This window comes from Ambystoma mexicanum, chromosome 11 (assembly GCF_040938575.1).
Source record: "Ambystoma mexicanum isolate Mex_15411 chromosome 11, UKY_AmexF1_1, whole genome shotgun sequence".
Lineage (NCBI taxonomy): Eukaryota > Metazoa > Chordata > Amphibia > Caudata > Ambystomatidae > Ambystoma > Ambystoma mexicanum.
In genome coordinates, this window is record NC_090934.1 from 940,944,676 (window position 1) to 940,967,274 (window position 22,599).

Here is a 22,599-nt window from a genome sequence, read left to right on the forward strand (position 1 = left end):
CTGCAAAGTGCAAACATCCTAGGTGGAGAAAGGCAACAAGGGGATTTGCACACAACGTGGCGAGGGCCAAAGATCATGACCTCCTTCTCGGAGGTATTCAACTGCAATCTGTTATGGACAACTCAGAACCCATCATCCTCCAGTCAGTCTGAGAGTCTTGCAACATCTTCCCCAGGTCCACTCATCCTGGGGTTGACCTGGGTATATTCCTGGGTTCACTCATCCTGAGGTAGACCTGGGTATTTCCATGGGTTCACTCATCCGGAGGTAGATCTGGGTATCCTTGGGTTCACTCACCCGGAGGTAGATCTGGGTATCCCCGGGATCACTCATCCGGAGGTAGACCTGGGTATATCCCGAGGTTCACTCATCCAGAGGTAGATCTGGGTATTCCTGGGTTCACTTATCCAGAGGTAGACCTGTGTATATCCCCAGGTTCACTCATCCGGAGGTAGACCTGGGCCTCATCAGCATATGAGCTACAAGTGAGGCTGTGTTTAGTGAAAAATGCTCATCAAAGCGTGCAGCTAAATGCTAAAAAGTATGTGGATAAGCAAGGATTACCATGGTATTCCCCAAGTAATGAAAGACCCCAATTTGACATCTATTACCAAACAAGCATGGCAAAGCCAACAGTGCTGGCTTTGATGTAGGCATGGAATAGGCCTTTGCTAGGCACTGCCATATTGATACTATTTGGCCGGAAGATGGCAACAGCTGGAAAATGGCCTGGCACAGATAGCACTGCTTGACAAGTGGCTATTTAATATCTACATACAATCTAAAACTGTTGGCTTTTTCATTGCTGGTTTTTAACGAGACAACGGTGCAAGGAGCAGATATAAATCAATTTGCTGAAGCCACAGTGGGTTAAAGATGTTACCACACATGGGGTTCATTACAGCTGCAATTAAGCCATTATCTCTCAGCAGACTGCTGCTTGGAAATAACACTGGCAGGCCAAAGTTTGAAGTTGCTGCTTGTTAGAGCTAGCTTAAAGGGATCCCAGTAGGATGAGTTTTGGGTGAGGAAGGGCAGGTTGTAAGTGGCAATAGCCAAAAGGTTTAGCATGGCCATGGACTGTCAATGGAGGGGTAAACAACTGAACAACACCCACAAGCTGTGTCCCCCCCTCTTCACATGCCATCTCCCTCTTAGCTGTATCCCAAAGCAATAGTTTTGGCTTATAGGTGACACGCACGCACCATTGAATAGCCAAAACTAAAAAAGGACTTGTACCAGATAGCGGCCTGTTCTACACCCCTGCCGATAGATCGCAAACACGCCTTAAGAACTTAATTGTCCATGGTATCGAACACCGCAGAGAGGTCCAACTTACAAAGCAGAGATACTACTGTTCTGCGTTCCCTAGGATTTAATCTCAAACTGAGGTCAAGGGTAATGCTGTGCCATTTGTAGCCCAAAGCATGCGGTGTAAGATATCCAAGATTCTGTACTCTTCCACAAAGGACCCTTAGCCCCATGTAGACCTTTGTATGGCCAGGTAACACCATTTGTCTGGGAACAACCTTAAATACCACAGTTAAATGCTCAGTGCTAAAAGAAAGGGCCATCAGGAGCACAGGGCAACAAACCCAGCAGCTCCAGTCACCTCTGTAGACGTGAAAAGAATGAACGGCTGTTAACCCGGAGCTGGCCAATCACAATGCAGCTTACTGCCCACATACAGTTTTCAATGCCAGGCCAGGAAGTAGCCAGCCACTCGATTCACTTGGATTGACCCAAGATCGTTCACTGTTTAGAAGTTGGGGTGAGGTCCTTGAGGTACAAAACGCAATCCCCTCAAGGACACTCAAGGAGCCACCCGATTTCACTCTTCTTACCTCACATCTCCAGCTCCTCCAATGCATACTGTGCATGAGCACCAAAGTGGGCACATTTACGCAGCTCTGCTGCTAGGATAAATGGATCCAGCCATGGCAGAAAGAACAGAAGGGGTGGTCTGGTTGCCCGTCACGAAGGCACAGTCTTTGTCTGTACCCCACTAAGGGCCAGCTGTGCCCGATTGCACCACAGGAGGCTAGAATGGAACCAATCTGCTGTAGTAGATTACCTATCTAAGGGGGTGTGCCCCCCCACCACCCCGTTGCATCAACCTTGAAGAAGGATTACATTTGAATCTTTGTTTCGGGTACAGTCTGCCCAAAGTCCTCTTCCACAGAGGTGAGAGAAGGCTTTTACATTCACAACCCCAGAGGAACATTTAGGGTGATATGCTGGCTAGGAAAGGACAACTCCAAGCTGAGACCACTGGTACTGAGGAACCTACTGACTGGAGGTGACAAACCCTGCAAGTGCTCTCTAAAAGAAGTCCTGGCTCAGAAGTGCAGATCAAACTTGCCATGCCCCTGGAGACGCTAGAAGGGGGCCCCAGCGGCTAGAAGTCAAGGAACACCTCTGGACCCTGTTTTTCAGCTTCAATTCATTTTCAAGCTAGCACGACTGTCTCAAAGTGCTTTTTGAGCAGCAGCAAACACCGGAGCTGCCTTTGACATTCACCACTTCGATCCACTGTGGAGTCGCTGACTTGACCCCTTGCCTGACCGCATTCCAACCGCGTGAGGGGATTGCTACTGAAGAAACACCTGGCATCAATGGGCCTCTTCAGCCGACTTCACAGATTCTCTGCACCAACTCGACCCATTGCCTGCCTGTTCTTCACCCAACTTGAGCCAATCATAGCTACAGCACCATACCTCATCACTGGACCGTCTTGTGCCAACTCAATGGTCTCTACGCCCATGATCCAGTGGGAACAACCCACTTGAAATGCCGAAATGCAAATTCAACGCACTTAAACTGCTTAGAAGTCTGGCTCGATGCTCTTGAGCGCCAAGAAGAAACATTAGGGTAAATGAAGTGGTTTTGTCTCCTTCACCTGCCTTAAAGGGTCTAGTAACTAGTAAATTCTGACCCGCTTCCTTTTTTTTATTTTTTAAACATCTTCAGTGAACTGGCCATTGCTGCTGAAATTATTGCCAGTGCAGCCCTGTCTCCAGAACCAGTGGCCTCTTTCATTACAAAGTCTGCATATTACATGTATTTCCTTACAGGAGCGGGTTACAGGGTTTTTGATCAGTGCATTTGTACTCTTAGTTTAATTAAAGTGTTCTATTATTTATAGAACATTGATGACATTCTTTTATTTTGTTGCTATAGTACTGTTGCTGTTTCGGCTGATTCTGTACTAGCTCACATCCCTCCTGGAGAGTATAGCCGGCCCTCAGGCCATGCCAACTTAAAAAGGCAAAAGAGGTATCCCCGTCAGGGTATGACAGTTTCACCTTCATGACTGGGATCACTGTTGGTTTAGTAGTAGTTGTAGTAGTAGTAGTGTGGGGCCGAGGAGAAGTCTCTTCCCCTACTCATTCCTGTACTCTTGCGAAGCAGTAGTCATTTTGTCACACCAGGTCCTTACAGGTCCTTACAGTATTGCCGGACAATGCTACTATTTGCCAGGTATTGCCATCAAGTGTCTGAGTACGCCATTTAGAGGGAGTGTGATTAGTTGCCAGGCCCTCCAGGTGTTGCCCTCGTATTCCCAGCATGTGCACTTTTAGAAGTGTGGAAAAATATGCGGTGTACAGGATCTCCAATAATGTTTTTCAGGCCTGTGATACTACACTTAGGAGTTTATCCACTTAGCAATGGGTGAAATTCCAGACAAGACAACGCAAGCAGGAATTACCAGAGAGTTCAGGTGGCCAGTGGTGTGACAATGTCAGGAGAAAAGACCTCGGCCTAACATGCTCCACCACAGCTCTCACAGCACCAAAGCACAGGTGTTCATGGACAGCGGTGAGCCAAAGGCTATTTTAAGTACCCGGGGTGCACCGTTAAGAAGAATAGTTGAGCTCAAGACTTTACTCTGCAAGGGATTGTAGGGGGGTGAGCCAAACCAGAAATGCTAGTCAAAAGAATCATAGGTAATTGTCAGAAAATCGCCTACCTGCAAGGTTTATGGCGTACCATCTCGTAGGCTGTTATCTCCCTCCTCCAGACGTGTTGCATGTTATCCCTGTGTTATACGCAGACCACCCGTACCCAGTACCTGTAACTATGCTCCAACACCTCATCAGACATTTCGGGAGCGTTGGGGGGGCCCTGGAAACGCTGGCACTCTGTTCCGTGGGTCATATGTTCTAGCACGTTTGACTCGGTCTTCCCGCTAGTCATGTGATCTTCATTCATTCATTCTTAGCCCCGCCTGTAATCTCACTCGCTGCTTCTGAATTAGTTTTCTGCAGCGTTCCATTCATTGTACTCAACTCTTTATTTACTGACTTGGCTACGTTCTACGACCCTTCTTGTGCCTTTTCCCTTGGTACCGTCACATCTGAACTGGTAAACTGACCCTGGCTCACTTTCCTGACCTGTTATTGCCCACGGAATCTACCTTGTCTGTTGCCCGCATGTTGCCGAATCCGGACTGCATCTGACCTGTTTTGCTTATGGAGTGTGTTTTGTCTTTGCCCGCACATTGCTGACATCGGACCGTTCCTGGACTTCGTTTTATTATTTCTCCTTCCCGCATTTTGGATTGCATTCCTGGTTTTTATCGCTACTCATCTAAGACTACTCTCTCCTATCTGAATATTCCGGGAACTCCTCCTCTTCATCACCTCAGCTCTCAACATCCCGAGCTGCACCAGCCTTCAGTGTTCCGAACTAGAGACTGCCTATTGGAACACACTCAGGCGTCCTCGTGCCGGCGGGTGATAGGTTTTGCAACATTCTTGAACTAGAGACTTTCTGGGGATTTTCAAGTGTCCTCGTGCCATCGAGGATAGGAGAACTTTCACCGGAGTTTTCCCTTATCCTGTTTTGTTACACCCTACTTCTTACTAGTTCTGTGGTAAGTCCTTTATTATATCTTGCACCTGCTTTCTACTTACCTCATCATTTTTCTTGGTATCCTCATATGAGCTTTATGTTGTCCCTATTGCAGGATAACGTCTCCCTTGTTAGGAAACGGTAACTGATGATATCTTGTCCACATCTTCTATCACTAAGGTATAAGTTACTATGGGCCTCATTACGACTTTGGAGGTAGCCATGGCGCTATTAGCGCTAATGCTGCCTCCAAAATCGTGTCCGGATCCGGTCTGGTGGAGTGGGGACTTACCTGGACATTCCACCCTAGGCAGACCCGGTAAGTCCCCATTCCAAATGCCATTCCCCATTTGAGCCCCCATAGGCCTCAATGGGAAGGGGGAAGGCGCTAATTACGGGCCTGCTAATAGTAGGCCCGTAATTAGCACCCTGGTCCCTTAGCGGGACCCGTAAAGGACGTGTGGTCCGACCACACGTCCCTTACAGTTCCCGCTAAGGGACCTCGGAATTGGGCGGTAAGGGAATACCGGCACCGGTCTCCTTACCGGTGCCCGGTATCCCTTACCGCCCACCTCGTAATGACCCCCATAGCCTAACTTAGGGCCTCATTACGACTTTGGAGGTAGCCATGGCGCTATTAGCGCCATGTCTGCCTCCAAAATCGTGCCCGGGTCCGATCTGGTGGAGTGGGGACTTACAGGGACATTCCGCCCTAGGCGGACCCGGCAAGTCCCCATTCCAAATGCCATTCCCCATTCCCATTTGAGTCCCCATAGGGCTCAATGGGAATGGGGAAGGGGCTAATTACGGGCCTGCTAATTGCAGGCCTGTAATTAGTCCCATGGTCCCTTAACGGGACCCGTAAAGGACGTGTGGTCAGACCACATGACCCTTGTGGTTCCTGCTAAGGGACCTCGGAATTGGGCAGTAAGGGATTACCGGCCCCGGTCTCCTTACTGGTGCCCGGTATCCTTTACCGCCCACCTCGTAATGACCCCCTATATCCTTGTTCATTGTTTTTTTGGCATTATTGAACTACCTGGTTGTATAACTGTGCCTTCTTTTGCAGGGCAGTGGTTTCCTGTGGCGTTTTCCATCTTTGGGTCAATAGACCTCTCAGTTAGTCCTTATGTACTACTGAGAGGTACATTGGCAGAAAGAATCCCTCGGCAACTGCCTGAACAGACCTACTCGGAATACCCAACCAGTTCTTACAGTAATACCAAATGTTAGGCCCAGACAAAGTTAGCCCCAAAAAATTGTAAATTGTTTACAATTAGAACATGCCAGTTAAGGTTAAGGACATAAAAAAGGAGCAGAAACGGGTAAAACAAAGTAAAACGTAATCTGAACACAATAAAAGGTTTTTGATAAGGTCACTGGACACATTTGGGGCAAGAGGCCACTCTAAGGGCCTGATTCACAGAAGTGCTTTACAATGGCACAATCCCATAGGAACACGCTCTGCGAACCAGCCTCTAAATTCAATAGTAGCTAGCAATGAAGGTTTAAAATGGACTGCAGGCGTCCCTTTGGATTGTTTACCTCGGGCTGGGGCCACAGTTGGTAGCCAGGCTCGGCAGGAACTAGCCAGCATACAGGGGGGAGGGGCATGGTCTGATGCATGAAGTGGCCAGTGCCCTTTCGTGGAGCATGAATCTTCTGAGTGGAAGCAGGCCCAAGGAGAGAATGGAGGTGCAAGTCAGGAGCACAAGTGGAGGGGCTAGCATGCAGCTCACACGCAATACACGCCTTAGGGACCCACTGCTTCTTCCACTAGCCCTTGGAAACAGCACAGTGAAAAGGTGTCCCAGACCCTCTGCGAGTTCTGCGTCACATCTGCTTTGGGGATGTGACGTCTCCGTATAAGCAGGGGATTCCTTCAGGTGTGAGGGAGCGGGCGCTGCCCCTCTATCACAGCCACTGGCCACTGCTTCAGGCACGTGGGCCTTCCAGTGCACAGCTACACCCACCCCTTGCAGATGGGTCACAGTATGGTTGGCCAAATCCGGGGGCAAGCCTTCGTGCCCTGCAACAGAATCTTCATGCGAGGTAAGGCTCTTGCTGATGGGGGGACTCGATCGCAAAGAGGTTTCTATTCCTGAAATTAGCCTTAAGGCATCGTTCTAAACTGTGCCCTCCCCCCTTCTAGTACACCTCTGGGTAGAAAACATCTGTCTTTGTAAACTCTGGTCTTCCATTGCTTGACAGGCTTTTCATGAGGCATGAGCAGACTGAGCTATGATATGATGGGTTATTTATAACGCGTTTAATACCCTGGGGGTTCTAAGCGCGGACCCGGGGAATCGAACCTGTGTTTCTCTGTGTCGCCTTGCTTCTAGGGTGAGCACATTGCCCCTGAGCTATCCTCCCGAGACTCACGAGCTATAGGGTCTTCCCGTTTCCCCTGCCCTTGCCTCTCAATGCAGCGGCTGCTCTAACCCTGTGAAATATAAATCAGTCGGTGCGTCACCCACACCAGTGTTGGCTTGGTCATCTGATGGTGCACGATGGCTACAGCCGTGCTTGCGTAATCTGTGCCCAGTCCCTTTTCTTGGGGGTCCCATAAGCAGTGCTCCAGTCTTGGCCAACTGTTAGGTCACTTTTGGTAGCAACCAAAGGTGGTAAAATCCGCCTCAAACTCTACCACGGGACAAAGTGCGCTGACCTTAAAAAGAGCTTAGCACTTTGAGTCCGAGAGTCTCGCCTTTCTTGAGAGTTTCAGCCTTCTGAGGAAAGCCCTGTTTTTTTCAACCAAGAAAGCACTCTTCTGTGGCACAGCATCCTGCCATTCCATAGTAGGCACACACATTTGTTGACAACCCCATCCTCCGGACAGGTTTTATGCATAATGTGAAGAAGGGTGTGGTTACCCTATAGAACTGCAGCATGCATTGCACTCCTCCTATCCGGGTGCGCTGCTGTTTCTGCCTCACCCCCACGGCCCTTAACAGTTCTTAATACCTCAACAGCTTCAAACCATGCCTTACCTGGCAACTTAAAAACGCACAGCGTGCTTCTTTAAAACAGTAGCAGCAAAGCACTGGCTCAAAGAATGCCAAGAATAGGTTTCCAAGGGCCAGGACTATGCACATACCTTAAAACAGAACAAAGAAAGCCCAGATTTACTGTTTTAGGCTCCATGGGTCAGTCTAACTCCATTTCACCAAAAGAAGAAAAAGCCTCAAGTGTCACTGCCCGCTAAGCTCTCATGTCAATGCTGCGTGCCAGGAATTAGATGACCAATGAAAGCAGTGAAGGAAGTTGTGCAACTGCAGATACTAAACAGTCAATCATTACAAAGCCCACTGGTTGCGTTGTTTCTTACGTCCATCATCATAGGGGTTAACCCTTAAACCACAAAAAGGCCCTGGAAAGAAGCCCACCTGAAAAGGATATCAAAACAGGTCAAACTATATAGCCAGGCTCCATGCTTTCATCCGGCGAATGCTTGACAAACCCTAGTAAATGCACAGCTAGCATCAATTTGAAAATAGATATTTCTCAAAGCAGATGGCCTCTGCCAGTATTTATAGAAAGCTTGCGTACTCTTGACAGAGCACAGTCTCAAAAATAGTCGATTCTGGTGGATATAGAAAGTATTTTGTGTGTCAGCCTGTTGTAGTTGAAAGGCGCAAACAAATGTGTTGAAGGAGGGGAGGTTGAGAAATATTTTCCATTTTAGGGTTGTAGTTTTAGTCACCCAACTGGGAAGGACCCGTTCCTAGAAATGGGTCTTGTGCCAAGTCCATAGAAGGACTTTCCTGACATATTTCTGGCAAAGAAATAGGACTCGTCTCTGTAAAAAAGGTTCCATAATAGGCCAATGTATTTTAGTTGGCTATTTTTGGATCCTGTCCTTCAGAGCCCCTCTAGGTATTTAAAAACTCCTGGTGCGATCTCGGAGATGGAAAGCCCACAGACTCATTTTGGTGTTTTCCTCAAGTTGCATCCGGGAGCATCACGTATACACAAGATATACACGCAGTACAAGCAGCAACTGTGCCCTCCTTCTCATAAAGAGATACCTCCGAACAGGTACGGTCAACTGTGCAGGCTAAGCATGACATCAGAGGAGAGAGATGTTAGGGTGGAAAGTGACACTGCCAAAAGAATATGACGCACACACTGTGAGCACAGTGGAAAACCTCCCTATGAAAATCACAATATACAACAATAAAATGTTATAGTACAACACAAAGAAACGATTCACTGTGACTAACTGGTAACCAGGCCTCCATATAAGTGGTGTACCATGGCATTTCTATGCATTCAAATCTTGCAAATACAACACCTTTTAATCTTTCTATGCATACATTTACGCACCAGTTCAGCGCAGAGGGCACTGCAAAAGGCAGGTGCCTTGACAGAAAGCAGAACACATGTTTTGATTCTTATCTGCATATATGAAAATGCAGACCATGAAAGAGAGCAGTAAAGCCACTTTTCTGTAAACTATGTTCTACGAGATTGTCAGAAAGAACACTTAGTGAGATGAGAAATGGTTTATTTCTGTTCAATTGCTGCTGTGTTTTGTGTCTGGACCAGGGCATTATGCATGCATAATTCTTTTCCTAGCATTGTAGCAGTACTAAGATATACAATTGGGAAGCATCCTTTTAACAAATATCCTGTGTTGCGTACATTTATAATAAAGTTACATCTATGTGGTGTGTTCATACACAATGTGTTGGAGAACATTTCCCACGAATATAATAATCTGCTTGAAGCCAAACATATTTCGTACACAACAGTTTTGGTTATGTGTTCTATTAATTTTTAAGTTAAGTAATGCTCTGGGTGCTTGTCGCATACTATTTACACCCCTGCTGAGGCAAAGTAATGCTCTGGATGCTTGTCGCATACTAATTACACTCCTGCTGAACCAAAGTAATGCTCTGGGTGCTTGTCGCATACTATTTACACTCCTGCTGAGGCAAAGTAATGCTCTGGATGCTTGTCGCATACTATTTACACTCCTGCTGAACCAAAGTAATGCTCTGGATGCTTGTCGCATACTATTTACACTCCTGCTGAGGCAAAGTAATGCTCTGAATGCTTGTCGCATACTATTTACACTCCTGCTGAACCAAAGTAATGCTCTGGATGCTTGTCGCATACTATTTACACTCCTGCTGAACCAAAGTAATGCTCTGGATGCTTGTCGCATACTATTTACACTCCTGCTGAGGCACATTATTTTTACCCCTACAATTGAATGTTATTAAAACAGTGTTATGTTATTGTGATTTATACCATGCACCGCTGCCATGGTCATTGTCTCGAGGCGCTCTGGCGTATCTGAAAAGAAAGGAAGTCTGGAAGGGCTTAGTTAGTGGGATTGAGGGGGAAAATTGCAAGAGTTTTGCTGTGCTGTTGGTAGCTTCTCTTTGGAAAAACCGGTCACTGTGTGCTGGTTTGTTTGTTGCGGGGTCGTGTTTGGTGTATGAGTGTTTATATGGAGATTTATATGTGGTTGCTTTAATTGCAGAGTATGTAGTTTGTGGTGGTTTTAGGTTTTGTTGCGGTAGAGGTACGAGTGTGTTTGAAGGTGAATGAGCAGGTTATTGGAGAATTAGTAGGGTTGGGGACAGTTGCATCAAAATCCGGCTACAGCTACACGCAAATTCCGCTAAATGCAATACATTGGCTACCCTCAAAATTCATCTAAATGCAATACAACGGAAACCTTCAAAATTCAGCAAAATGCAATATATTGGCCACCCTCAAAATGTGGCTAAATGTAATACATTGGCTACACACAGAGTTCAGTTAGCTGCAATACAATGGCTAGCTTTAGAGTGTAGCAAGATTCCACATAGTTGCAACAGTAGTATGGTAAGTCATAACAAGTAGTGGCAGGATTTCAGAGGCACAGCACTGGGCATGTTAGCATTCCTGACACCTTACCTGGTTGTCGCAGTAGATGGCTTCATAAGGCACACATGGCAATCAGGTGAAACAGGGCTGGGAGCTGTGTAAGGGGTCTGCCCTTTGCCTCTGGCCCTTTGATGGCTGCTCGGGCAAGGCTGCCCTAAGAAGGACATCCAAGTAAGGCACTTCTGGTCACGTGTGCAGGGGGCTCTGGTCTATCGGAGCACAGTGTGGGCAGCCGGGGAGGAGTGGTTGAGGGGATGCACTACGATGGGCATGGAGTGGTAAATAAGTGATTTTAAAAGTTCTCAGGCACAGAGGACGAAGCCTTACCACAGAGTTGGGGCCTTTAAGGAAAGAGGGCAAAAGTGTGTAAAATACTCAGCCAACCTTTGACCATGAGATTAGATATAGATTTTAGTATTGAGCACTTGCCTCTCTGCGCCATTGTACCCCAACATTTGCATACCATTAAGCACTACTAGTTCCAGTAAATTTGGACTTTCATTAATCACGAGAGACAATTCTGCTATCAAACCTAAAAAAAACACATAATGCAAGTCATGTTTGCGTTACTGTGTAATTGGCCAAGTGGTTTGCATCTTAAATATTAAAATATATACTGACAAGATCAAATGTGCAGACCTTTGTAGAGGAAAAATGAAGGGCATATTGAGCGACATAGCCTCCTGTAAGATTGGCATCCCCTTCTGCCACATGCTTTAGGAAGTGGACCAGCTGTATAGTGGCCAGGAAATGGTACACACATCGTTTGTGGTTCTAAAGTTGCAATCCTTCCAATTACGTTTACTATGATTCCAGAAGCAGAGCTAGCCTTTGAACTAGTCGCTATCCATGCTATGTTAGTTCTATCTGTGAAGAGTTTGCACTGCAGAGGCAATTCACATTTCCTGTTCTAGGTGGGTGGTGCTCCCACTGCTGTTATGGTATTCCTATTCTACTTGAGGAGAGCTTGGATCACTTACCCACTGCTTGGAAAGTTATTTGCGAGGGAACTATGGACTGCTAAGCCTATGCAAGTATAGCTTGCATTTCTGACACCCTTCTTTTACCTGTTAAGCGTGTGGGTGCTTGCACTCCTCTAGCCCATGCAGTTTTTTCTCTGATTGGAATCTCTACTGCTGTGACCATCTTCTCTGTGGTAATCTTGTACTGCTGAGACCCATGACATTCATCTTACATGTGAGTAGAGAATACTATACTGAGGTCCATGGCATAGCTTTTGTATATTAGATGGAGAGCGTGCACTCCTGAATCCTATGTTGCACCTGTTCTATAGACCCATTCCTTATCTGTTCTCTGGGTGGGTATCTTCTGCCTTTGCTTAACTTGCCCTGATCAGCTCCACCTGTTCTACACAATGGAAACTTGCATTGCTGTTGCCCTGATTTTCCTTTTTTCCGTTTCTGTGAGGGAAGCCTGATTGGCTCCTACGCAAGAGGACCTGTTTTGTGTCAGTGAAACGCTAAAAAGTGTATGCTGCTCTTGTACCTTTTCTTTGTGTGCAGGGAAAGTCTGTTTTAGGGCTGATCTGTTCCATTTGTGAAAGGGTGTGTGTTCTACGGCACACTGTGTTATCTGTTAAATGCGAGAGAAACCCTTTCTGTCATGATGTGGACTGCTGCTGCATGATGATTTCCATACAGTTTTACTCCTTGGATGAGTTGGCTGGATTCGAACATACGTTTTACACTGTTGTGGAGGACTAAACACATTTTGATTCCTTTGAAATCACATTTATTCTCAAGGTTTAAGAGTAGGGAGTAAAAACTCAAAATCTTATCTGGAGCACTGATAGCAACAATAAAAACACACAACTTCGTGTGGTGCCAGAAATAAGAACACGCATAATGAAAACGTGCACCACAATAGCTGACACAGATCCACATTAATGAAACATACTACGTGACCGTTCTCTGGTCTATTCCTTCTTTCCACACGGACTTGTGCACTGTGTTCTGTACACCACACACCCAAATGCACACTCTTTATTTCCTCACTCGCACAAACTCCAGCCCGCATACACCTACTGCGACCGCCACTGCTTTTCACCCAACTGGCACTGAAAAACACTGCGCCACAGAAAATGCATCATACAACAAGTCGCCTGCAGAACTTGCATGGGAACTGAACTAACAAGTGCTCCCTCACACTACTACTAAGCACCAAACAAACGCTTAATCTAATGCATAAACTGTCCTGACAAAGCATGTACAATCTTCACACACTCTCATGGACACCAAGACTGTTTTCACGCGCCTGGTGCCTTTGCGCAGTAACTGTACTAACAGAGTCTGCATGTACTGCCCCTTACACCCAACATAGCACATCCATTGCACTGAATCCGAACTGCTAAGGTGTTTCCCTGGCATTTCAAGGGACGCCTTTGGTCACAGCTGTGCACAGAACAATGTAATTACCTGCAGCATATTACTGTCTCGGGAGGATAGCTTAGGGGCAACGTGCTCGCCTTGGAAGCACGGAGCAACACAGGCTTGATCCCCAGGTTCGTGCTTAGAAACCTCTGTATTAAGCGCGTTATAAATAACCTATCATATCACATCATTTCTTTACAGGGACGGAATTGCTATAAAGACTATCAAAGAAATCCCCCGTAGGCCAGCTGCAAAGCGATGGTGACTTTGTAAAGCTGTTGATAAAGCCAGGCAATTTCAGCTTTGCTTTGAAAAAGAAGTGCATTATTACCGTCAACACCAACACCAACTGTTGGAAACTGGGGAATTGGAGTCGCACCGCCAGTCTGTCTACCCAGGGTAGTCAGAGTGGCCACTTTATACGTGGTACACTTGAATGGAAAGTGGGATCAGCTCACCCATTACACGTGGTGAATTTCAGTGAGGTGTAAGGAGAAGGTTTCACACCTTGAAGGAACATTTGAATGAGGACCCAGGGTAAAGCCCTTCACAGAGAGCATGTTCTGCATTTTCCTTAGCCCCTCAAGCACCCAACATTAATTTGATACTGCCTCAGAAGTTTCCAGAGGCGCTGTTAGGGGGGGGCTATAGGCCCTGGTCTTTTGGTTATAGCCCCAGACAGAATCTCAGGAGCTACAACCAAAAGGCTAGCTAGCCCCCAGTCCCGATAGTTCCGACATCGGCATAGCCCCGGGTCTTTTCCAGACCTAGCGACACCCCTGGCATGTGGCGGTCACTCAATTTGCACGGTGGAGTGAAAAAGGGCTGCATACAAGCATATCCACTCCCTTTTTGCACTCGGCCATGCAAATTAGGACAATCTGGCAGCAGGGACCGGTCTACGCCTATGTGTAAATATAGCAGGTCCCTGCCACCAAATTACAGGGAAACTCGAAAATGAGTCCCTAAAATGCTCAACAAATTCATGTGGGCAGGACGATTTCTTGGGATGGGCAGCTCTCTGGGACACAAGATCAGCAATTCTCAAAAGGTGCTGGGTGACTAACTTATAAGCACTGTTTTTATTCGTCTGTGTTTTCACTTTGCATTTCAAGTACAAAGAAATAAACAGAGCTGTTTTAATATTCCTGTTATCACCAGGGCAATTTAAATGAGAAGTGTTTAGTTGTAGATTACAGCAAACATAGTAGTGGATAGATAATTGGGAGTGACTATAATTAGGGTTTCCTGTTTTAGGAGTTTATTTTTGTTTAGTTCCGGGGGAGTTTTTCCAGTGTTTTCAAAAATGTTCAGCATCTATGTTTATCTGTGTTTTTCCGTTTGCCCCCTTCAGAAAAAACGTGGATAACTGTTTTTTTTTCAGTGTAAACGCACACATATTCTTTTATTATTTCATTGCATGCACAAGTAGAGTAAACCTAACAACGCCTCAATAAACTCAGCGCCCAATACAATTCATTCAATATCGACGTAAACCTTATCAAGTTCTCCAACAACGCCAAAACACTAGGTATCTACCTCGACTCCACCCTGACTCTCTCAAGACAAGTTAATGCCACGGCCTCCGCATCGGCCTACACCACTAAAGTAATAACAGCCTGCAGAACCTTCCTATCATCACAAAGCTGTGTCATCTTAGCTAGAGCTTTGATACTTTCTACACTGGATTATTGCAACTCACTATACTTAGGTACCAGTAAGCAAAACATCCACAAACTCCAAATTGTACAAAATAACGCTCTTAGAGCAGCCCTCAACATCCCTCGCACTGACCACATATCCCAGGCAAGACAGACGGCCAATTGGCTCCCAATAAAAGACAGAATTACCTTCAGAACCCTCATGATCACCCACAAGTGCCTCAACAACACAGCCCCTAAATACCTCGTTGATAAATTCTGCTCTAGGACATCCTCTAGACCCACTAGAGCTATCTACGCTCACTGCCTTAACATCCCCAAATGCAGACTCCAAAAATCAGGCGGTACCAGTTTCCCAGTCCTAGCGGCTAAAACATGGAACTCCCTGCCCCCGGCGCTAAGAGATGAACACTCCTTCCTTGCCTTCCGTTTCAAAGTCAAAGCCTGGCTCTCCACCACAACCTAACACAACTATATCAACACGCATGAGCCAACAAAGTCCGAAACTGCCTATCCCAGACCTAATGTTTGTACATTTTATTTTACTTCCTATTCCTCGCACCCTGTCTATTGTTTACTGTTGTGAATAACTGAGTGTATTTTTGTATCTGTATGTATCTTCTCCGCAAGCCGAAAGCGCCTAGCTATCTCAGGGTTCAGCGCGTTATATAAGCAAATAAAATGTTATTTTATATTACCTCCACATAATGTATAACTGTAAATTCTACTTATACTGTACCTTCTGTAACTTGTCTTTAAGCACCCTTTTACTCCAGGGTCTGGCGCGCTATATAAATAAAATAAACAAACAAACAAAACGAATAAACAAAATATCTCAGCGCAAGATGTTATGAACTCTTTCCAGAGTATAAAGATGAATGTCTTAATCCAGTACATTTCTAACATTTCTACAAGTCAAAATGACTGTAGTAAATCACTCAATACTTTTTCAGGGACTCTGCCCACCCCATAGGTATTGCAATTTGACACCCTGGGTATGGCAGGATGTATGGCTACACAAGCTTCTATCCCACATCATCGTTACTCACTTCCACCAAGTATGGACTCCTAACGCCAGATCCTTACATTGCCATCTACTCCAAGAAATGTCCATCTGACCCCCCATCCCAACCGCCCCACCTTCACATCACAACAACCACATCACAAGGTAGAGTAATTTGCACCACCCACATAAAAACCCCAGACATGAGCATCTGCCCCCACTCTGTGTCTTGTCTCTGCATTCCCAGGAACCTTCCTGCTTTACCCCTAGCATTTCCAGCACCAACGCCTGCGAAAACAGTCTGAGGCGCCCATAGGGTGCACACATTACAATGAAGACAAAGATATGTTTAATAGCTGCCAATTATCACGAGACGACCAGCCAGCTGGGAGCTTAAGCACTAAATGCCCACTGAAGAGCTCTAAACCCTGATAGTGAGGAACCAGTGTTGCAGAGCAGTGAGGTGATAACACTTCTGCATATCCCGTGGGAAGAGAAAAACCCTTCACAAGAATGCTGCGTGCCTAAATCAATAATAGGCGCATAAACCATTGAGCTATCTTTACTGCCTATGGCTATGGCGTTACTCCTACATTGTCCTTTTAGTAGCCTTGGGAAGGTGGAGGATACAACTCTTTGAAAATGTGTACACCAGGTAGCACAGCCCTCTTGTTAGGGTGCATTAGCACATTGCTGCAACAAACCCCTTCTTCTCTGTAACTGTTTGTTGGACCCTCCAGAAAAAAACAGCTTGTAATGCACACATTTTAAGCCCCAGAACGAAAAATTACTGGGGGACTCCCTGAGGCTCCTTTCATTTGAAAAGTTAAAAGGCCCTGACGCTGTCCATGTTCTGGTAACTCGAATAGAGCCCCGCAGCATTTCTCCGACAGCAGCTGCATCAGTGTGCCTTGCAGAGTACACAGGCACAGCTGCTGTAGCAGAACCAAGGCCGCGAGAGCTCTGGTTCAGTTCACAGGACACATCACTCATGGCACTCGTTTTCCCCATGATTGGGGTGCATTATGCGAACGTTGCAAAGCGCACAACAAACAGAGAAATAGCAAACGCCTTTTGATGACTTCATTTCGTTGCCGTGCTCTCTTATGGTTAGCCTTGAGTTGTACGGCGTCTGTTTGGACTCTTCCTACATCTTCTTCTGTTGTGCCAATGTGATGCTCAGCTTCAGACTTGCATACTCACAATGTCTCCATTTGCAGAGAGAAGGTTTTAACCATGTATGCAGCACCCTAGTCAGATTACCCTGTACCTCACTGGAGGCATACCTCGCTTGCTACAAGTCACTGGGGAGCCCTACCACACGACTGGCATTTGTTCATATTTTCATAATAATATCAACTTCGATGCGTTCTGTGTCCTAGTAAACATAACCGGCTTTAAGAGGCGTGAACATGACTCGCAGGGTTTTATCAGGCACACCCATTGGGCTGCTGCTGTAAGCATCAATACTCGTGTCCACCGTGCAGCTGTTGTCCACTGTCATGTGGTTCGGATTGTATGCTTCACGACTGTAATACTCATGGATTAGTACCGAATGCTCCGTATTATGTCCGGTGGCATACCACACGACAATCTGTTCATTGGATGACGGATGTAACCTTGGATGCAGCTCGCACATGTTTTTGGCAAACTCCATGTCAACAGCCACCTCATCTTCCGACTCGTGTGGAACTGAAAAACAATTTGTACAGTTTGTAACCACAATTGAATGTTTATCAACATTACCCCATAGAGAGGTGTATTGTGTAATCTTCCATGACCTGTGACAAATAAACCTCATACAGAGCAAAGAAGAGCCAAATACTCAGTAGAGGACTGTAGTCCCTTTTCTATGTCTAGTGACAATGCTGGCAAAAACAGAGAAGAGCGACTACATCGATCGGTTGATTGTCGGAGTAGTAGAGGAAGTTGTGGAGGTGGCCAAATGAGTGAAACAATATAGAGAGAGAACTAGAGGCTTCGGCCGGATACAGGGCAGCCAAGGTTGACAGAAGGCAACCACCACGGGACTGGGGGGCGGGGTTGTTAAGGCCATAGATGGAACAAAACTCAGAAGAGGCACGCCAGAGGTACTGCAAGTGAGGCAATCCACAATATAATATCTGCAGCAACATGGAAGGCGAACTTCAAAGAAGCCGACCGGTGGCAAAGGAAAAGGAGGTGAAATGTATCTATCTGGACATAAACGGCTCTCAGCAACAAAAGTGGTACTCTAGTGAAGACGCAGGACACTGTTTGGGGCCGCACTGGTGGCGTGGAAAGGATACCTGTCAACGACAACTCAGACAGGATCCAGATCAAAGAGGAGACGTCAATGGAAGTTTTACGGGTTGGTGTCAACAGCGCCAAGCAGAGAGGGAGCCTGAACGCCTCGCGAGAAACCCGTTGAGAAAGACACCACTGCGTTGAAGGAAACAAAGCCACTGAGACCATTAATCAGGAATCATACAGGGAGAGTGGGAATAGACAAATTTAGCTAATAGTTAACAGTTTGCTGCACAGTGAATTTTCAACTATAGAGAATAGTTTTATAGGAAAAGCCAAGTGCTGTTTACAGTGAGCTCCGTATGCTGGATCAATGATATACAGACCTTGGTAAGGGAAGTACGCAAAGGTGATAACATAGTAGAGGAAAGAAAAAAATCCAACATACTGAGCTGTGGGATTAAGTCAAGTGTATTATAACAGATACTGACAGTTGTGCACGTGGTGGGAGAACACACTAAGTGTACCCTAGGGAAGAAACGCATATACCCAGGCTGTAAGCCAATGTGAGAACCAAAGAAGAGCCTGTGTCAATGCCAGGTTCATACAGGGAGCAGAATAAAGAAACCAAGGAAAGGTGGATAATTAGTTGTAAAATACTACACATAGAAGAGGAAAGACCAGGGGACATGGATTGTCCCTCATGGCATGACCACCCTCTGAAAAGGGCAATAAAGCCCCTTTCCCTGTAAAAGACCAACCTTAACAAGTAAGCAAATATTACCTTTGGGGCTTTCTCTTATTGCAATTATCAAAATAACCATACAACAACAGACAGGAAAGACCAGGGTTGTGGCTTTTTCCCTTGGAATTTCAGAAGGGCGGTTGAAGTTTGAGGGGCAGACTAAAGTGGTATATTGAAGACCACCCAGTTTCAAAGAAAAAGCTGAGTACATCATTATTTTCCCTTATGGTTTTGGTAGCATATTGATAGTGAAGGTCAGAGTAGGTTTTTGGACACAGGAAGTGGAACATATTATTTTGGACATCCTGACAAAGACTGGTCCATTAGTTCATTTTGTTGCAGCAGGGTAACCCCTCACAGCATTAGGTCTAGTGAGGCATTTTTCCCACCCCCTTTATTATTTGAATAAAAGCATTCATGAGAAGTAAACAACCCTGTGTCTGTCTCCTCACTCCGGCCCCTCACAGTCCACACACAATGAATATGGTGAACGTTGTGAGTTACAGGCAAAACTGACAGAGAACGAGGAGGAGATCCAGAGACAGAGAGGCAGTCATGGCAATAGGGAGGAGACGGTGGTTGCCCTGAATGAATGGGTGGGAGGACAAGTAATGCTTAAAATTAGATGGAAAAAGTATGGATGACTTTAAAGAGAGAAAAAGGCAAGTTAGAGAAAGACAGGAGAAGGAAGAGAAAAGAGAACAAAAGAAGAGAGAAAGTGAATGGGGAAGAAGGTATGAAGAAGGGAAGGAAAAGAAATGAGAGACAGACAGGAAGTAGGAGAGAAAATGAGACGAGGAAAGGGAAAGAGAAAGGTGAAGAGATGCAGAAAGGGAAAAGAGGAAGAAAGAGATAGGGAGAGACAATTAGAGATGGAAAGAAACAAGGAAAGACAACAAAGAGGTATACAAGATTATCAGGGGACGTATAGTCCCGGATAAAGAGAGAGTCAAAATGCAGGATTTGAGAGAAAGACAAAGGTAGTTGGGAATGGCAAAGCAAGAAAGTGGATCACATACTCAAAAACCATGCTCTTCCAGATGAAGATGAGGGAGGAGCCATGCGAAGGATTAGCAATTTGTACAGAAGCAGAAGAGGTGGGGCAAGTAGCATTACAAAGACTAGAAGGGCGTCTCCTACAAGGTGAGGGAAGGAACATATTGGAAGAGGTAATGAGTGGGACATATGTGACATGTCCCCGTAGAAGACTAGATTTTGAGGACATGTAGAACAATGAAGGAGGTGAAAGTGATGTTAAAATGTTTATAGATAAGGAGGAATATGAAGACGAAAGGGCTGCACAAGCCTCCTTTACAAGCACAAGGAAAAGAGACAGTGTGGTCAGATTTGGAAGACCCATAAGGGAAAAAGCCAGAACATGTAGAATATCCCAGACGTCCAGAAATGTGATCAAGCAGCTTAGAAGAGAGAACCTCCTTTGTGCATAGGTTGAGAACTTTACGGGGTGAAGAAAAGTTGGCATGACAGTCACAGTTATAAAGACGAAGGGTGCAGCTGCAATCGGTTAAGGGACAGTATTGACACAGCTCCCCTTGTTGGAGAAGGGGTGGGGAGCGCAATATATTCCATGACCACAGATGGACAAGTACAATTTCGTCTGTAAGCTACCAACACTGACATCAGGAGCGGGCAAGTGGATTTATGAATTAGAAAGAAAAAGCAGCAGGAATGACGTTAGCGGCGGATCACATAAAAGGCTTGCTTGCTGCCATAATAGGAGAAATGGCAGATGACATTTGGAAACAAGCAGGTTATTCCAGAGTGACGGCCCAGAACACCACTGATGATGGAGCACCTTTGAACAATTGTAGGGCTGATGTATGGAGAGCACGTAGGGTACAGTATCCAGATTTGTCAGACATGAACGCAATCATGACACGTAAGATGCCTGACGACGAAGACCCGGTTGCTTATATTCAGGAGATTCAGGAAAAATGGCAGCTCGAAACGAGAGAGCCATGGGACAAAACAATATGTATTTTTTTACTGTGCCAGAGGCTGCCTGAGGCAGTGTAGAGACAATTGAAGATAGTGGGAATGGAAACAAAACCATGGTCAGAGGTTCCGTTGACTATAGTTCACCACTGTCAGCTAAAACAAGAGGAAGATAGAAAGAAAATTGAGGAAAGAAAGCTGGAGGAAGCAAAGCTATTTCATCAAAACGATCAACTTTTTCAGTGGAAGGAGCAGTGTTAACCAGTCGAGAGGGGGTGATTACACAGGAAGTACAGCAGGTACAGCCAATAGCTAACAGAAAGTTTGCAGGATAGCGCAAGTATGATTATTTCCCACGAGGAAGAGGGGGTGTTCACAGAGGCAGAGGGATCAGATATCAGGCTCTACATGGAGGAGGATTTAACAGTGGACAACCCGGGTTTGGAGGACAAACCCAGCAATGTTGGACATGTGGAGAAATGGGGCACATTTCCTGGGTGTGTAGGAGCATGGGAGGGATGCAACAGAATTGGCCAGATCAAAGAGGGGGTGTAGCATATCCCCCACCTTAAAGTGTAGAACCATAACACGCAGTGTCAGACACAAGCACCACACATACAAACTACTCAGAATGGAAGGCAAATGCAAATGCAATAAGCACCAATGCAAGAACAGCAAGCCCCCATACAGTCACAGCAGATACTGATGCAAACCCAAGCACCTGTACAACAGAGTACAGTTGCACCATGGAACGCAGACATATTGTCACAGAGACCCACACCCAGGATAGGGGTGTGTGACCGTAGTGGGAGGGAAAACTTTCACTGGCACAAGACTGAACTTATACCCACAATAGGACAGCTCACAGAGAGACGTGATGTGTTCCATCCTATCAGTTACACCAAACCCACAAGAGGAACTGAGAGTTGGGGTAACCATAGGTGACAAAACATTTTCCTTCTTTATAGATACAGGAGCCACTCAATCTTGTTTTAGAGAGGGAAAATACCCAATGTCAGGCATGGCGATTAATGCACAAGGTTTTTCTGCGGTGACAAGTATGGTTCCTTTTACTGACGACTTACCTATTACTATAGGAAAACACAATCTTTCCATTTCATTACTATATTCCCACAAGACATCAGTGAACATACTGGGGAGAGATTTGATGTTGAAACTGAAAATGACAACATAATTTACTGACCAGGGTAATAAGTTCTACTCCATGGATTCACTATATAAATGCACAAGAATGTATATCAGCAGTTTATGGCCAGAAAGCACAAATATACACATATTGTTAGCATAGCATCCAAGAATAAAAGGGCACACTCTTACAATTACCCAAGGCATAAAATAAGCAGTGTTGCATAGCAATTTGCTATGCAATTCTGTATGTTTGCTAAGTAAATTGGCACATGTGCAGCAAATACAGCTATTTAAGTTACCATGTTCAATGAAAGCACAGCTCGCCCTGCATTCCTCTTATTTTCAGGGCTCTCTCCAACGTCTCTTCTCTGTTCACTGCAATATTAAAGGGGCTAATGTAGAGAGTGCAGCGGTTCTCCTCTCCTCTATGCTTGAGTGCCAAAGGCACGTGTGGGATTGCTAGGCAACATTTTTTTCTTCAAATAATTGCAAACCAGAAGTAATCGGGATGGTACTTTTGTTAAGTAATCTGTCTGGCAAAGACCAGTATGTGTTAACTTTTTTTAAAAGTGTCTTGCAATTCCATTCCTAAACATTTAAGTTGTTACATAATACATAATTACAGTATTGCTACTATAAAACACTGCATTGTCTCAACAGTAAAGTGTTGGTTAGTGTATCTAAATCTCATAGCGTCAACTAGATTTAATTTTGTTGGGAAAGATGCATCATACT

At 45.6% G+C, this 22,599-nt stretch overlaps 1 protein-coding gene and 1 pseudogene across 5 annotated transcripts in view; both read right to left on the reverse strand.

The window, feature by feature from the left end:
- The window catches only part of LOC138503953 (uncharacterized), an 863,233-nt gene that overhangs the window by 827,145 nt on the left and 13,489 nt on the right, over positions 1 to 22,599 (reverse strand). Inside the window, exon 2 of one of the 5 annotated variants that reach the window (XM_069624083.1) lies at positions 15,525 to 15,572. The exons of the other annotated variants lie outside the window; for them this stretch is intronic. The gene's annotated coding sequence lies outside the window, so the exon portion shown is untranslated. The remainder of the gene's footprint in view (positions 1 to 15,524; positions 15,573 to 22,599) is intronic. 5 annotated transcript variants of the gene reach the window in all.
- Positions 16,960 to 22,599, reverse strand: part of LOC138505077 (eukaryotic translation initiation factor 3 subunit F pseudogene) — a 30,343-nt pseudogene continuing 24,703 nt past the window's right edge.